General features: G+C 37.0%; 1 protein-coding gene and 1 pseudogene across 2 annotated transcripts in view; both read left to right on the forward strand.

Moving 5' to 3' along the window:
• Nucleotides 1-8,785, forward strand: part of LOC145296826 (tyrosine-protein kinase RYK-like) — an 82,886-nt gene that overhangs the window by 29,258 nt on the left and 44,843 nt on the right. The gene's annotated exons all lie outside the window — the stretch shown is intronic.
• LOC145297414 (5S ribosomal RNA) lies at nt 918-1,035 on the forward strand (annotated as a pseudogene).

The following is an 8,785-nucleotide window of genomic DNA, read 5'->3' on the forward strand; positions in this document are numbered from 1 at the left end:
ATCCATGTTCAATTGTTTATACCCAAAATTGTCGGAGGAGTTTGGTAGAGTTCTCATTGGACTTTGGCCCCTTAACAGCCAAATTTCTGGCCGGAAACTGATTACAAAGATTTTACCAAATCTCAGTACCCTGTATATCAAATTTCGAGTCTGTAGACTTAAAATTGAGAGAGTTATTGTGTAGGGAAATGTACACAGACACACAGACACACAGACGCACACATTCACATTTATAGATATATAGATTTATATATTTTGGCAGCTAGCCGTTATTCAATCACATCTGATTGAACGTGACAGAGTTGTTCTTTTTTCCGATTTTTCTGGATATCTTTTTCGCTTGCCGAATGGTCGTTTTTATTTAAACTGGCGTAGTGTATAGAATGGCACCCAAACATCGTTGTTCAGCCATATACTTCTCATATACTTTCTATTGGTGCATCCGATTATCATCAGGAGTGATTGTTATCGTTTTCTTTTCAGCTTGCTGTATTTATAATAGATAGAAAGCGATAAAGAATATGGCTGAACAACAATGATTGGGCGCCATTCTATACCATACACCAGCTTAAATAAAAAAGACCGCTCAGCGAATGGAAAAGATATCCAGAAAAATTGGAAAAAAAGAATAACTCTGTGTTCAATCAGACGTGCTTTTATATATATTTAAAACTTATGAAGAATTCTTGGTAAAATTCTTTACTACAAGAAATACATCATAACCATTAAACAACAGTCACTCTGAAGAAAAAAGATGTGTGACACACAAAATAACACACATGCTATCGTATTGATATATAAATTACTATGAGAAAAAAAATCTTTCTAGCATAGTAAATAACATTACCAAATTCTTAGTTGTTTGGCAAGCATACTTTTGAGTTTTACAAGTTTTTAACACAAAATCACTCACGTCTACGTACAGTATAATTACGTTTGACACACCGGTTCCCATCAGATCACCAAAGTTAAGCAACGATGAGCCTGGCCAGTACCTAGTGGGTGACCATTTGGGACTTCCAGGAGCTGTATGTGCTCTCTGCTTATCTCGGCATTGTTTCCATCATCCTGCATTTAAGAATTTAAGATGAAAAGGTTCTAACACGCAGAAATATATATATATATATATATAGTAACTTTGTCGGTGTGTGTGCGAAAAGTCTCTAAGTTGACAAAAACTGCTGTTAAGGGATCAAAATTGAAAGTCAAACAGTTGGGTAAATCGAATAAAACATTACTCCTGCTGTTCCTTTTGCACATGTGCAAAATTAAACATTCATAGTTTAAAGTTGTTTAATTTTTAAGCTTTTGTATTCATCTATCAGTAACTTGGATGGTAATGATGCTGGAGAATTAAATAACGACTAAGACTAGTATTCAAATGTGGGACAGTAGGCTTGATGAAAGGGAGTTAAATGGCTAAAGGCCAGTCAGCTGCTGAAATGAAAGAAACGCACATTTAGTAACAATGAAGGAACTGAGGAGTATATTGTTCATATCCTTCCTCCCAGTCCATGATAGTTTCTGGTTCAAAAGCAAGAGTACTCAGGATTCATTCCCTCAAACCAGGGTTGCTGAAAGGCTGTAAGTTCTTCAGAGCTTGGGACATCTTCATCACCACCGGTCACTCCCTATCCCGACATGTCATATTAGGAACATTAGAGTCAGGCTGCGGATCATGTGTTGGTGTGGACTCACTTTGAACAGTGGTGTTAGTGATCATTGGGTTAGGAAGAGGAGCATGAACAGGAAGAGAAGCACGAACTGGCGGAGTACGAACTGTCACTGGATCATCAGCTGATGGAATAAACTGATGATTGGTAATTGCATTTGGTGGCATCAGTCACAGAAAGCACCTATTCCGCAATGTGGTTTGACCGGAATGAAACATCTTCACACGATACTGGCGGTTTGGTAGCACCTCAACAGTACAGCCCATAAGTATCCACTTGTCTTTACCCTGCAACAACATGTTAGACCCCTATAACAAAGGCTGGAGTTCATAACTTTTGAATTATAGCATTTCAACAAGGCCTCATTGCGCTTACTGAATGATGCTTCTCTATCCTGTGCAGAGATAACCCACTCTTTGTGGAGGTGATAATGATGTGGATGAGAATGGATTCTGTCACGAAGTTGGCGGTGTAACAGGATCTGGGTAGGATTCAACTTCATGTCAGACAGGGGAGTATTCTGATATTGCAGTATGGCATGAGCTGCTCTGTCAGTATTCAAACTGCCATTCATATCAACATTATTGTGGATAATTCTTTTCACTGATTTTACTCCAATCTCTGCCCTGTCATTTGAGTGGGGATATGCGACTGGAGAGCCGGTGCGTTGCACCCCACATCTGGAGAAAATTTTTGAACTCTGTGCCCATGTACTTAGCGTCAGTATCAGAGCTCAACTCCTGATACACCATACACAACAAATAAGTTACGAAAAATGTCTACCAGGGTCTTTCCATTGACTTTATGTGCTTTCAGTGTATATACACAGATCCACCCACTAAATCTGTCCACGACAGTCACAAATGCATGGAATCCAAGTTCAAAATAGTCACTACATATTTGTTGGATGAGTATTCTGGCGATTTGGTCAAGATGAGTGGCTCGGGTGGATTTGATGGTGTGTGTTTCACACAATCAAGGCAATTGTACGTGTAATTTTTGACACTGGTTCAGACCAGACCAATACACACACTGATTTGCTCAAAACTTCATGTCAGAGACACCCTGACTGGCGGCATGCTAGTTATCAATGATGACTTTGTGCAATGCTTGCGATATTACAAGCTGCTGATCTAAGAGAGCAATGCCGTGGAAGGTGGTGAGCCAATGCCGGACTGCTCAATATTCTTAGAGGTGACCCACAACATGATTCCGTTTATCGGGGAAGCCAGTTTGGATGAGAGAAAACAGGTCTTGATAGTTGCAGTTCGCCTGTGCTGCACTCGTGACATCATCAAATGTGATACGACTTAATTGTCTCAAGGCTGAAACACTAGCCATCTCAAGTTTAGGCACATTCTCTGGAATTGGTGCAAAAGGAAGGCATGCTGGTTTGGCTGGTGGAGCACAAAATGGCTGGACTGCTCTGACAACGGCTGGTGCCTGCATTGGATGGAGATAGCTACTTGGCAATATGTTAACTTTCATACATCCTTCCCTACTGAAGTACAAGTGATCAACTTTGTCACAGAAAAAGAGGCTGCGTGATGAGATGACCCTCAAAATTTGACTTGGCAGTGATCCACCCCTTGCATGTTAAGGCAGATCCATCAACAGCTAACACCCTTTTGAAGCAAGGAAGCAACTGGGATTCATCGAGCCCCATTTGTCTCAACTGTTTTGGGTCAGCCAAGCATATGTTTGCACCACTATCATGAAAAATGTCCAGACCAGCAAGTTGTTGTCCAATTATATCTTGTCGAACTGATGCCTTGATTCCACAGATAATGGAAAAGACAGTGTTTAGGTCAATGTCTTTATCGAGCTGGACACAAGCTATCAGACAATTGCTTTTGGATATTTATGAAGATCTGCATACATTACTGGAGTGGTTTGGTTTCCTGCACACCGAACAAGTCTTACCCCAGGTTGGACAATGTGTATGGTGAGGGGGCAAATATACCATGGACAATACTACCACACCCTTGACAGGATTATGGTGATTTGAGTTGTTGAGACTTGTTTCTGCGATAGCTGGGTACTGGTATGACAGCACAAATATCATAACTGGCTGAGCTAAGACTGATCTTTGAGCGCTGCTTCAAAGACTTCTGCATACTTGACAACATCTATGGCCGGCAACTGACTAGTTCTAGCCAAAATGTCTGTTTGGAAAGTTGCATTGCTGATCCCACGGATAAACTGGCCCTTTATGTTGATCGAAGACGTGTTAAAATGGCATCTAGGACAAATGAATTCACAATCCACCGCAAATAATTGCATACAAACTAAAAAGTCCTTCAAAGGTTCATTTTCAGCTTGAGTGAGGTTGCCAAAATTTATGCGATGGACAGCAGGGTTGACGCGTACCGTAACCAAGGATTCAGTTGCCTGAAGGATTTCATCTTCTGGCATGCTGAAAAACACTGGATACAAACTAATGACACTGTTCTGTACAGGTTCTGATCCTGTGTTGTGGGTATGTTGGTAACGTTCTTGTCAATTCTGAACTTTCGGAACTGAGGATGGGCCATGTTTGCCACAAAAGTAGGGAGTTTGATTGAGTCAATGGGAAGTTTGAAACTTGCAGAACTGGCAACGGCGGATGGTTCTATCTTCGGAGAATAGGTTTGGGTGAAAGCAAGAATAGCAAGTTTGTCACCAAGAGTATAAATATTGAGACTGCCAAATGAGCAGCAGTTAGTGTTTGAACGGTTTTCTCTGTGATACATTTTTTCTCACAAAGGTTTGACCATATTGGATACAGTTAGGGTCTGGGATATCAGCTTCAGTAAAAAAACTGTTTCCATTCAGCATCGCTCCTGCATCATAGCGCCATATTCAAATGTGGGACTGTAGGCTCGCTGAAAGGGAGTTAGATGGGTAAAGGTTGAAATAAAAGAAACGCGCATTAGTAATGATGAAGGACCTGAGGAAGTATATTGTTCAGCTGGGGCATTAAGCATTCTGGTTTCGCTTCTAGCGGATGGTACCAAAATCATATTTTGTTTTTTTAATTGACTATAATAATAAATCTTCATGATTTAAAATATAATATTTATGCATATTTTACAACTGGGCAAAACCGGGTGGCCTGCTAACATATATAAAAGTGACCTTGTTTGTCTCTGTGAGGAATGGTCTCTACTGAACTCCTGTCAATTTTTGGTCTACAAACTTGAATCTGTAGAACAAATTTGATTTGGTTTTTAGCCGGCAAAAATAGCTGCTAAGGGATTAAAATTTAAAAACATTGAAACTTGGTTGGCATAAGTCGACTAAATTCATTATTTCTGTGCAATAGCAAATATGCATTTATATCTTTTAATGATTTTTATGTGTATGGATTTAGGTCGGACAATAATGAATAAAGTTGGAAAGCCGTGTGTTTTAGTTTCAATTTTAGCTGATGGCACCCAAGTAATTTTTTTTAACTTTTAAAATCACTACTATATATTGAGTACAATATAATAATCAATAGAGTATTGGCTCTATAATAAATAGATATGAAATCTGCATGAATTAAAATATCATTTTTAAGTGTATTCAACAAACGAGTAATGCTGGGCAGCCTGCTAGTATTTTCATTAAAAAAGAAAAACCTGCTTGTCCTCAGCGAAATCAAAATGCTGAATAATAAATTATTGGTCCCTTGACAAAGGAGGGATTTGACCTAGTAATTTACTCCCGTTTATCAGTTCGTTTCTTTACACTTTTCACAATAACCACGCCTTGGATTTTTAACAAAAATTTGCACAAACATTAGTCATGGTAAAAATAAATTTTTGCCAGAACGGATTTTCTGGGATAACTCTTGTTGCCCCCCTAGGAGGCATTATAGAGGTAAAATTGCCCCCAAATCTATGACTTGTGGAGGGGGACTCGCTCAGCTTTCAGAAGTCAAAATTGTTGTTGGTTGTGTTATCAACTTTTAAGGTTTTCTTACAAGATGTTTGTTTTTGTATGTGTGTAAATTTACGTTCTGTAAACTAAACAAGTGTATCATAAATTCGGTATATTAGAAAGCCGATGCTCTATTTTGTATATGAATGTAGTATTTTAATGTCATTGTTAGTCCAATAAATATGTATAAAATACTACCGAGTCTGCCATAAAGAAGGTAAGATCCCTCTACCAAGCTAAAAAACTTCTCATCTGTCAATATCCTATCTCTATATTGCCATCATTCGCCAGTGCAGGAAATATTGTTGCCATATCTGGGCTGGTGTACCAACCACCTCTCTCTCTCTCTCTCTCTCTCTCTCTCTCTCTCTCTCTCTCTCTCTCTCTCTCTCTCTGTATATATATATATATATATGGATGGATGGGAAACAGGATTTCTAACCTAATGGGTTCTGCATTGTCTGCCTAGCTCTAGCTCCTGTCATATCCCTGTGCTTGTTTTACAAGTACGTTTATGGTATGTGAACAAATAGAACTTGCACTTGTAATCCTCAACATAAACATCCCTGGCTCACTTGACTAGCAGCAAAACTACACCCCTCTACTGAAAAAATTTCTACTTTAATAATTTCTTTCTTCAGACTGCCTGTTTTTTGGAGTTTGCTCTATTTTCTTGACCGTACCAACATGCAAAAATTTAAATGTAATGTGAACAAATATTTTGCTGCCCAACTCTTCACCCAGGTTGCTCATTTATAAATCTGACTTCTATTACAGTAACCCCTTATGCTTTAATGGAAATATACCTTGTTTGAGGCGAATAATTTTTTAAAAAATTGTAATTAAATGAAATTTAGTTTATATAAATAGGTTGAAGATGGATAAATACTACAAGACATTGTTTTAAAATAAAGTCTGAAATAAGTAATGAATATTTAACTTGGGAAATAATATTTTTAAAACATTCTTCTTTACATCTTATGTCATTAATATATGCTATCAAATTAGTGTGTGTGTGTGTATATATATATATGTATGTATGTATGTTTGTTTTTGTTATAGCGATACTTATTGAATGAATGAGTCGTAGACGACGAAACACGTCAGTGGATAATTATATTTTAAATATTTATATTGTGTGTGTGTGTGTGTGTGTGTGTGTGTGTGTGTGTGTGTGTGTGTGTGATAATAGTGCAGACTTCATCAATTTTAAAATTAAATCCAATGTAAAATGAATCTTTTTAAACTGTAGAGAATCTAAAACGTTTTAAAAAAATCCATGTAAATGAATTCACAAAAATATTCTTGAAAATAATGGATGTTGATTATATTTTGATGACCCATTTTGTACAATGTTGACTAAAAATAAATAAAACAAATCTTATAAAAACCCAGAACAAAAATTAAGCAGAGAATAAAAAAAAATAAAAACACTATTGAAAATATGCATCATGACTATGCTTTAACATTTCATGGTCTTCATTATCAGACTCAAGCAGTAACCTGGCATTGCTTTGGTCTCTGCTCATTCCTTCTCTGCTGAAAGAGATGTACGACAATGTAACATGTTACTGAATGATGTCTATGTTTTGGATTTTTGTGTCTGATTGGGGGAATCAAGCCTGGCAGCAAATGAGCTGTGTGCCGGCAGGGAGGGGGTGATTCCTGGCCTAGAATAGCCCTTCCCTCCCACTTCGTTCTGTCAATCTATATATCTATAAAAGTGAATGTGTCTGTGTACATTTCCCTACGCAATAACTCTCTCAATTTTAAGTCTACAGACTCAAAATTTTATATACAGGGTACTGAGATTTGAAAAAAACCTTTGTGATTGGTTTTCGGCCAGATATTTGGTTGTTAGGAGGTCAAAGTTCAACGATTTGACCTTTGAAAACTATAGCAAACTCCTCCACCAATTTTGGGTCTAAACACTTGAAATTTTAGATATAGGTTCCTTGGACATGGATCTAACTTAATAACTTGATTTGAGCCCAACACAAATGTTAAGGAGTTATAATAGGGGTAAAAGTTAAAAAATATTTGACCTCTGCGGTCTCTACCAAATTTCTCAGACAATTTCTGGTCTAAACATTTGAAATTTTACATAAAGAGTATTCAGAGATAGGGCAAGCTTTTTAATCGGTTTGGGTCGAAAATTTTTAGTTACCAATATATAAATGTATGTATGTATGTTTGCATGTCTGGCTAAAACTTATGACAGAGGCGACGGATTTTTACAAGATCAGTATCATTTTGAAGTTCGACCTTTCAGAGGATAAATATCGAAAAATTGGCTAAAAACATTAATATCTTCACCTTTAACTGAGCACTTTTCAACAGGGGGGGGAGGCGGTCGCTTTTTTTCGCCAATATTTTTTAAAAGTCATCCTCTCCTTTCGATTGTCTAGCCTTAATTTAAACCTATGTCACTTCCGGTTTGGCAGTGGTTGCAACAGCAAAGACGTCAGGTTTTTTTCCCCATTCTTTTCCTCCTTCGCAGTACGGGTTCGAGCCTGCCTTCCTACTACCACTTTTTTTTTTTTATAAAAATAAGTTTCAAAACTATTGAATAGTTGCACTAAAATTGGTATGAATGGCCTTTAGGATTCTGAATGTAATACAATTCAAAATATTAGTTATGATGTTTTCATAAAACCTCTATATATTTCATCCATCAGTGGTGAACGTTTAAATTGTTTTGTATAGGATCCTTTGTTTTAGTAATGCGTATGTAGATAAACCTACTAAAGCACCCAAAAGATATAATGTTTTTGGATATATTGAAAAGAAATCACTAAAGTGCTTGGTCATAAGAATGAGAGAGCTAAAATACAATTTTAAAAACTATGTATATAATAATCCCATCAAATTTAATGTTGTGAAAATATTTCTGCATAAACAAAGATAATTACTGCATATTGACAACTATGCCTTCTGATATGTTTATACTGTGTGTGTGTGTGTGTGTGTGTGTGTGTGTGTGTGTGTGGATTGAGCTGTTACAAGTTCGATCTTTGTCAAAAGTTTAGCTATGCTGAGGACGGGTGATATCCAGAAACACATGTCCATAGATAATTTTTATGTACGTAAAAATATTTAATAAATATTTGAACAAAATATCCAGATGTTTAATAAATAAAATTAATAATAACAAAAAAATATCCCCCCAAAAAAGGGGGCAATTTAAAATATAACTCCCTCAAAATGCT

This window comes from Euprymna scolopes, chromosome 17, assembly GCF_053919585.1.
Source record: "Euprymna scolopes isolate OS-2025 chromosome 17, ASM5391958v1, whole genome shotgun sequence".
Classification (NCBI taxonomy): Eukaryota; Metazoa; Mollusca; class Cephalopoda; order Sepiida; family Sepiolidae; genus Euprymna; species Euprymna scolopes.